Source organism: Salvelinus sp. IW2-2015, unplaced genomic scaffold (assembly GCF_002910315.2).
Source record: "Salvelinus sp. IW2-2015 unplaced genomic scaffold, ASM291031v2 Un_scaffold1965, whole genome shotgun sequence".
NCBI lineage: Eukaryota > Metazoa > Chordata > Actinopteri > Salmoniformes > Salmonidae > Salvelinus > Salvelinus sp. IW2-2015.
In genome coordinates, this window is record NW_019943318.1 from 7,077 (window position 1) to 15,963 (window position 8,887).

The 8,887-nt window shown below is 48.3% G+C and overlaps 1 long non-coding RNA gene across 1 annotated transcript; it reads left to right on the plus strand.

Annotated features, from left to right (window-relative positions):
* The first annotated feature begins 7,669 nt into the window (after nt 1–7,669).
* On the plus strand, nt 7,670–8,767 carry LOC112072578 (uncharacterized). The gene is made up of 4 exons (XR_002894346.2): nt 7,670–7,877; nt 8,282–8,318; nt 8,435–8,500; nt 8,706–8,767. It is a non-coding gene; the product is annotated as an uncharacterized lncRNA (long non-coding RNA).
* The last annotated feature ends 120 nt before the right edge of the window (nt 8,768–8,887 follow it).

Below are 8,887 nucleotides of genomic sequence, written 5' to 3' on the forward strand. Positions count from 1 at the left end.
AAATGGTGAAAACGCACAGGACCAGAATAGAGCCTAGGGGCACCAGTCCCAGTCAATTCGCATAGCATGGAATCGAGGATAACCTCGTCTCTGACCACTTATTGCGGCCTAATATGGTTGGAAATGCACAGACCAGGAATAGAAGGCCTTGGGAGCACCAAAGTCCCAGTCCAATTCCACATTGGAATAGGAATATTCCTGTCTCTGACCACGAGGCTACCCGCCTCTAACCACTAAGCTGGCCTATAAATGGTGAAAAGCACAGGACGCACCAGAAGTAGAGCCTTGGGGGACACCAGTCCCAGTCCAATTCCACATTGGAATAGGATACCTGTCTCTGACCCACTAGGCTGGCCTATACAATGGTGAAAAGCACCAGGACCCAGATAGAGACTTGGGACACCAGTCCCCTCAATTCCAACATTTGGAATAGGATTACCTGTCTCTGACCACAGAGGCTGGCCATAAATTGGTGAAAAGACACATGGACTCAGAATAGAGCCTTGGGCGACGCACAGTCCCGTCAATTCCACATTGGAATAGGATACCTGTCTCTGACCACTGAGGCTGGCCTATAAATGGTGAAAAGCACCAGGACGGCGCCCAGAAATAGAGCCTTGGGGGACATACCACAGTCCAGTCAATTCACATTGGAATAGGGATACCTAGTCTCTGACCACGTAGGCTGGACCTAGTAAATGGTGAAAAGCACAGGACCACAGAAGGGTAGAGGCCTAGGGGACACCAGTTCCAGTCAATTCCACATTGGAATAGGATACTGTCCTCTGAACACTAGGCTGGGCCTATAAATGGTGAAAAGCACAGGACCCCAGAATAGAGGCCTTGGGACACCCAAGTCCAGTCAATTCCACATTGGAATAGGATACCTGTCTCTGACCAACTAGGCGCTGGCCTATAAATGGTGAAAAGCCCAGGACCCAGAATAGAGCCTAGGGACACCAGTCCCAGTCATTCCACATTGGAATAGGATACCTGTCTCGACCCACTAGGCTGGCTATAAATGGTGAAAAGCACAGGACCCAGAATAGAGCCTTGGGGAACACCAAGTCCCAGTCAATTCCACATTGGAATAGATACCTGTCTCTGACCACGAGGCTACCCGCCTCTCTAACCACTAGGCTTGGCATATAAAATGGTGAAAAAGGCACAGGCCAGAAATAGAGCCTTGGGGACACATCCCAAGTCAATTCCACATTGGAATAAGGGATACCTGTCTCTGACCACTAGGCTGGCCTATAAATGGTGAAAAAGCACAGGACCCAGAATAGGCCCTTGGGGAACACAGTCCAGTCAATTCCAACATTGGAATAGGATACCTGTTATGACCAGAGGCTACCCGCCTCTAACCACTAAGGCTGGCCTATAAATGGTGAAAAGCACAGGAACCCAGAATGAGCCTTGGGGAACCAGTCCAGTCCAATTCCATAACATTGGATAGGATACCTGTTCTGACCACTAGGCTACCCGCCTCTAACCACTAGGTTGCTGGCCTATAAATGGGAAAGCACAGGACCCAGAATAGAGCCTTGGGGACGCCAGTCCCAGTCATTCCACATGGAAATAGGATACCTGTTCTCTGGACCACTAGCTACCCGCTCTAACCACATTAAGGCCTGGCTATAAATGGTGAAAAAGCACAGGACCGAATAGAGCCTTGGGGGAGCCAAGTCCAGTCAATCCCCACCATTGGAATAGGAATACCTGTCCTCTGACCACTAGGCTGGGCCTATAAATGGTGAAAAGCACAGGACCCAGAAAGAGCCTTGGGGACACCAGTCCCATCAATTCCACATTGGACTAGGAAATACCTGTCTCTGACCAAGAGGCTACACCGCCTACTAACCACTAGCCTGGCTATAAATGGTGAAAAGCACAGGACCCAGAATAGAGCTTGGGACACCAGTCCCAGTCAATTACCCACATTGGACTAGGATTACCTGTCTCTGACACAGGCTACCCCGCCTCTGAACCACTAGGCCTGGACCTATAAATGGTGAAAAGGCAACAGGACCAGAATAAGCCTTGGGGACGCCAGTCCCAGTCAATTCCACATTGGAATAGGATACTGTTCTGACCACTAGGCTAACCCCGCCTCTAACCACTAAGGCTGGCCTATAAAATGGTGAAAAGCAAGGACCCAGAAATAGAGCCTTGGGGACGCCAGTCCAGTCAATTCCACATTGGAATAGGATACCTGTCTGCTGACCACTAGGCTTGGCCTATAAATGTGAAAAGCACAGGACCCATTAATAGAGCCTTTGGGGACACCAGTCCAGTCCAAATTCCAACATTGGAATAGGATACCTGTCTCTGACACTAGGCGGCCTAATAAATGGTGAAAAAAGCCACAGGACCCACGAATAGAGCATTGGGGACGCCAGTCCCAGTCAATTCCACATGGAATTAGGATACCTGTCAATCTGACCACTTAGGCTGGCCATAAAATGGTGAAAAGCACAGGACCCAGAATAGAGCCTTGGGACAACCAGTCCCAGTCAATTCCACCTTGGAATAGGATACCTGTCTCGACCACTAGGCTGGCCTATAAATGGTGAAAAGCGCAGGATCCCAGAATAGAAGCCTTGGGGACACACCAGTCCCAGTCAATTCCACATTGGAATAGGATACCTGTCTCTGACCATAGGGCTGGGCCTAATAAATGGTGAAAAGCACAGGAACCCAGAGCTTGGGGACACCAGTCCTCAGTTTCAATTCCACATTGGAAAGGATAAAACTGTCCCTCTGACCACTAGGCTGGCCTATAAATGGTGAAAAGCACAGGACGCCAAATGAGCCTTGGGGACAACCAGTCCCAGTCATCCAACATTGGAATAGGATACCTGTTCTGACCCTAGGCTGGCCTATAAATGGTGAACAGCACAAGGACCCAGAATAGAGCCTGGGGACACCAGTCCCAGTCAATTTCCACCATTGGAAATAGGAATACTGTTCTCTGACACACTAGGCTGGCCTATAAATGGTGAAAAGCACAGGACTAGCAGAATAGAGCCTTGGGACGCCAGTCCCAGTCAATTCCAGCTCATTGGAATAGGATACTGTCTCTGACACTAGGGCTGGCCTATAAATGGTGCAAAAGCACAGGACCCAGAATAGAGCCTTGAGGACACCAAGTCCCAGTCAATTCCGACATTGGAATAGGAATACCTGTCTCTGACCACTAGGCTGGCTATAATGGTGAAAGCACAGGACCGCAGAATAGAGCTAGGGGAGCACCAGTCCCAGTCAAATTCCAACATTGGTAATAGGATACCTGTCCCCTAACTGACCCACTAGGTTCTGGCCTATAAATGGTGAAAAGGCACAGGACCCAGAATAGAGCCTTGGGGAACCAGTCCCAGTCATTCCACATTGGAATAGGATACCTGTCCTCTGACACGAGGGCTACCGCCTCTAACCCACTAGGGCTGGCCTATAAATGGTGAAAAGCACAGGACCCAGAATAGGCCTTTGGGGACCCAAGTCCCCAGTCAATTCCACATTGGAATAGGAATACCCTGTTCTCTGAACCACTTGCTGGCTAATAAATGGGTGAAAGCCAGGACCAGAATAGAGCCTTGGGGACACCAGTCCAGTCAATTCCAACAATTGGAATAGGATACTTGTCTCTGACCACGAGGCTACCCGCCTCCTAACCATAGGCTGGCCTAAATGGTGAAAAGCACAGGACCCAGATAGAGCCTTGGGACACCCAGTCGCCAGTCATTCCACATTGGAATAGGATACCTGTACTCTGAGCCACTGGCTACCCGCCTCTAACCACTAGGCTGGCCTATAAATGGTGGAAAAGCACAGGACGCCAGAATAGAGCCTTGGGGACTGCCAGTCCCAGTCAATTCAACATTGGAATAGGATACCTGTCTCTGACCACTAGGCTACCACCGCCTCTAACCACTAAGCTGGCCTATAAATGTGAAAAAGCACAGGACCCAGAATAGAGTCCTTGGGAGGACGCCAGTCCAAGTCATTCCCCACATTGGAATAGGATACCTGTCTCTGACCCACTAGGCTGGCCTATAAATGGTGGAAAAGCACAGGACCCGAAAGAGCCTTGGGGACACCAGTCCCAGTCATTCCACATTGGAATAGGATACCTGTCTCTGACACTAGGCTGGCCTAAATAAATGGTGAAAAAGCACAGGACCCAGAATAGAGCCTTGGGGACACCAGTCCAGGTCAATTCCGACATTGGAATCAGGATACCTGTCTCTGACCACTAGGCTGGCCTATAAATGGTGAAAAAGCACAGGACCCAGAGCCGTTGGGGACAACAGTCCCAGTCAAATCCACATTGGAATAGGAATACCTTGTCTCTGACACTAGGCTGGCCTATAAATGGTTGAAAAGCAAGGACCCAAGATAGAGCCTTGGGAACACAGTCCCAGTCAAATTTCCACATGGTCCAATGTAACGCCATTCATCTGATTTTTCTGATCTGTATTTCCCAAACACCATGCATACAATAATAGCTGGACCCCCTGCTGTTTCCCTCCCCAGATTCATTTCTGGCAGAACCCACCAGTTTGTGATCAAGCTGGAGGAGAGGATGATATCCTGACGACGATGGAGGCTGGCTGTACCTTCTCGTTGGACTATCCAGAAGAAACAGCGGCAGGAATGAGGAAGACAGGAAGGACATGCAGACCAATTGGATTCTCCATCTAATGGGTTGAAAGTATGTTTGGGATTAAAAGTCTGGAGCTACCATCAAACCGTAGTCATCACTGCATGAAGTTACATTCCATTTGGCTTATTGTAACACAGCACACACACACACACACACACACACACACAACACATTCACACACACACAACACACACACACAACACCACACACACACACACACATCACACACACACACACTAACAGGCATAGCTAGCATGCCGCCGTAAACACACACACACAACCACACAACACACACACACTCACAGGCTAGCTAGCATGCCCGGTCTGTAAACACAACAACACAACACACACAACACACACACAACACACAACACACACACACAACACACACTAACAGGCTAGCTAGCATGCCCGTCTGTAAACACACACACACAACAACACACACACACACACTAACAGGCTAGCTAGCATGCCCGGTCTGTAACACACACACACACACACACACACACACACTAAACAAGGCTAGCTAGCATGCCCGGTCTGAACACACACCACACACTAACAGGCTAGTAGCATGCCCGGTCTGTAAACACACACACACACCACACACACACACAACACACACAACACACACACACACACACACACTAACAGCCTAAGGTAGCTGCCCGGTCTGTAACACCACCACACAACACACACACACCACACACACACACACACACTAACAGGATAGCTAGCATGCCCGGTCTGTAAACACACACACACACACACACACAACACACACACACACACACACACACACACACAACAGGCTAGCTAGCATGCCCGGTCTGTAACACCCAACAGCACACACACACCACACCACTAAACAGGCCTAGCTAGCATGCCCCGGTCTGTAACACAACACACACACACACACACTAACAGGCCTAGCTAGCTGCCCGGTCTGTAACACACACACCACACACACACACACTCACAGGCTAGCTAGCATGCCCGGTCTGTAACACACAACACAACACAGACACTAACAGCAGCTAGCAATGCCAGTCTGTAACACACACACACACTGCTAAGCTAGCATGCCCAGTCTGTAACACACACACACACTAACAGGCTAGCTAGCATCGCCACAGTCCCTGTAACACACACACACTAACAGGCTAGCTAGCATGCCAGTTCAAACACACTAACAGGCTAGCTAGCATGCCCGGTCTGTAACATACACACACCCACTAACAGGCTAGCTTAGCATGCCCAGTCTTGTCTGTACCACACACACACACATACACTAACAGGCTAGCTAGCATGCCCAGTCTGTAACAACAACACCACACACTAACAGGCTAGCTAGCATGCCCAGTCTTAAACACACACACTAACAGGCTAGCTAGCATGCCCAGTCTATAACACACTAACAGGCTAGCTAGCATGCCCAGTCTGTAACACACACACACACACTAACAGGCTAGCTAGCATGCCCAGTCTATAAACAACACTAACAGGCTAGCTAGCATGCCCGGTCTGTAACACACACACACACACACCAACACACACACTCAGCCACACAGCACACACACACACACTACAGGCTAGCTAAGCATGCCCGGTCTGTAACACACCACACACACACACACTACAAGGCTAGCTAGCATGCCCGGTCTGTAAACACACACACACACACACAACACACCACACACACAACACACATCAACACTAACAGGCTTAGCTAGCATGCCCCGGTCTGTAACATCACACACACACACACATAAACAGGCTACTAGCATGCCCGGTCTGTAACACACACACACACACACACACACTAACAGGCTAGCTAGCATGCCCGGTCTGTAACACAACACAACACACAGACTAACAGGCTACTAGCATGCCCAGTCTGGTAACACACACACACACACAACACTAAGCATGCCGTGACACAAAAGGCTAGCACTGCCCAGTCAATAACACACTAAGCAGGCTAGCTAGCATGCCGGTCTGGTAACATACACACACTAAACAGCGTAGCTAGCATGCCCAGTCTGTACACACACACACCACACACTAACAGGGCTAGCTAGCATGCCCGGTCTGTAACACACACACACACTAACCAGGGCTAGCTAGTCATGCCCAGTCTGTAAACACACACACACACACACCACACACACACTAAAGGCTAGCTAGCATGCCCAGTCTTAACACACACACACACACTAACAGGCTAGCTAGCATGCCATCAGTAACACACACACACTAAAGGCTAGCTAGCATCCCAGTCTATAAACACACTAACAGGCTAGCTAAGCATGCCCAGTCTGTAACAACACACACACCCTAACAGGCCTAGCTAGCAGCCCAGTCTATAACAACACTAACAGGCTAGCTAGCATGCCCAGTCACTGTAACACACTAACAGGCTAGCTAGCATGCCCGGTCCCTGTAACACACACACTAACAGGCTAGCTAGCATGCCCGGTCTGTAACACACACACACTAACAGGCTAGCTAGCATGCCCGGTCTGTAACACACACACACTAACAGGCTAGCTAGCATGCCTGGTCTAAACTCTTTGTTCTCCTTTTCTCCACAGGTGCCAAAGGAGGTATGTGTGAAAGGGGGCGGGTCGCTTTGTGATCGGTAACCATGGAAATGGGGTATTACAGGGGCAACTGGTTCTGCTCCATCAGCATTTAAAGCTTGTTATAGGATAGGTAGTCGTTAAAACACAAACATTTTACTTACTTAAATACTTATTTAACTCACAAGGCTGGCCCAGGGATATATCACTAAGTCTGAATGTCAGAACCCAGAACAGTATATAGTGTGCGCTGTTACAAGACAGTTATGTCATGTGTTGTAATGGAGGTCTGAGATGAGACGGAGTCACTGGTCTCATCCATCCAAAAATGTGCTTTTCTTTCAAAAACAAGGACATTTCTAAGTGACCCCAAATGGTAGAATGTGTAAATAAATAAAACGTGTGTTTTTGTTCCAGTACTCAGGCCAGAGACGGGTCCACCTGAACAAGAATTTCTTCCTGCGTAACGCGTCAGCAGCTCGCTCCGAGACCTTTATCAACCTGCGGGAGGTGTGCAACCGCTTTTGTCTTCCCCCCGGAGAATACCTCATCATCCCGTCCACGTTCCAACCTAACAACAATGGAGACTTCTGCGTCAGGGTGTTCTCTGAAAAACAGGCTGAGTTCCAGTAGGTTCTATTCAAAATCCAAAATGTATTTATAAAGCCCTTCTTACATCAGCTGATATCTCAAAGTGCTGTACAGAAACCCAGCCTAAAACCCCAAACAGCAAGCAATGCAGGTGTAGAAGCACGGTGGCTAGGAAAAACTCCCTAGAAAGGCCAAAACCTAGGAAGAAACCTAGAGAGGAACCAGGCTATGAGGGGTGGCCAGTCCTCTTCTGGCTGTGCCAGGTGGAGATTATAACAGAACATGGCCAAGATGTTCAAATGTTCATAGATGACCAGCAGGGTCAAATAATAATAATCACAGTAGTTGTCGAGGGTGCAATAGGTCAGCACCTCAGGAGTGTTCTGCTCTGTTCTATTCCGTTTGATTCTGTTCTATTCTGTTTTCTCTCCTTTTCTACCAGAGATCTTGATGATTCTGTGGAGTCCCACGTTGAGGAGGTAAAAATCATATGATAAGTTATTGGTATATAGATTATTGGTAATCTTTGGTAGTCTGGAATGAAACAGTAGTGCAGATCGATGTTCCGTAAGTACCACACATGTCCCTTCTGCAGATCGTGGTGGAGAAGGAGGATGTCGATGAAAGATTTAGGAATCTATTTGGACAGTTAGCTGGACACGTGAGTATTGTGTTACAGAAATATGTATATTTTTTAAAGTTTTTATCGCGAACGCTCGACAGTAATATTTCCAATGTATTCATTACACATTAACTTACAGATTTTAATACAGACCAAAACGTCAATTCAACAACAATCACAAAGGCTTGTCTTGGCAATAGTTACCAACCTGGGTACTTGTATCTTCGTTTATCTGCCCGTGTAGGACTGTGAGATCTCTGCATTTGAACTGCGGAGGATTCTGAACAAAGTTGTGACCAAGCGTAAGACATTATTCATTTCTTTTGTATTTCAAACTGCTGTGTTCATGTCTGTTGGAGCTGGAATACCTTTCATACTGCTGTGTTCATTTCTGTTGGAGCTGGAATACCTTTCATACTGCTGTGT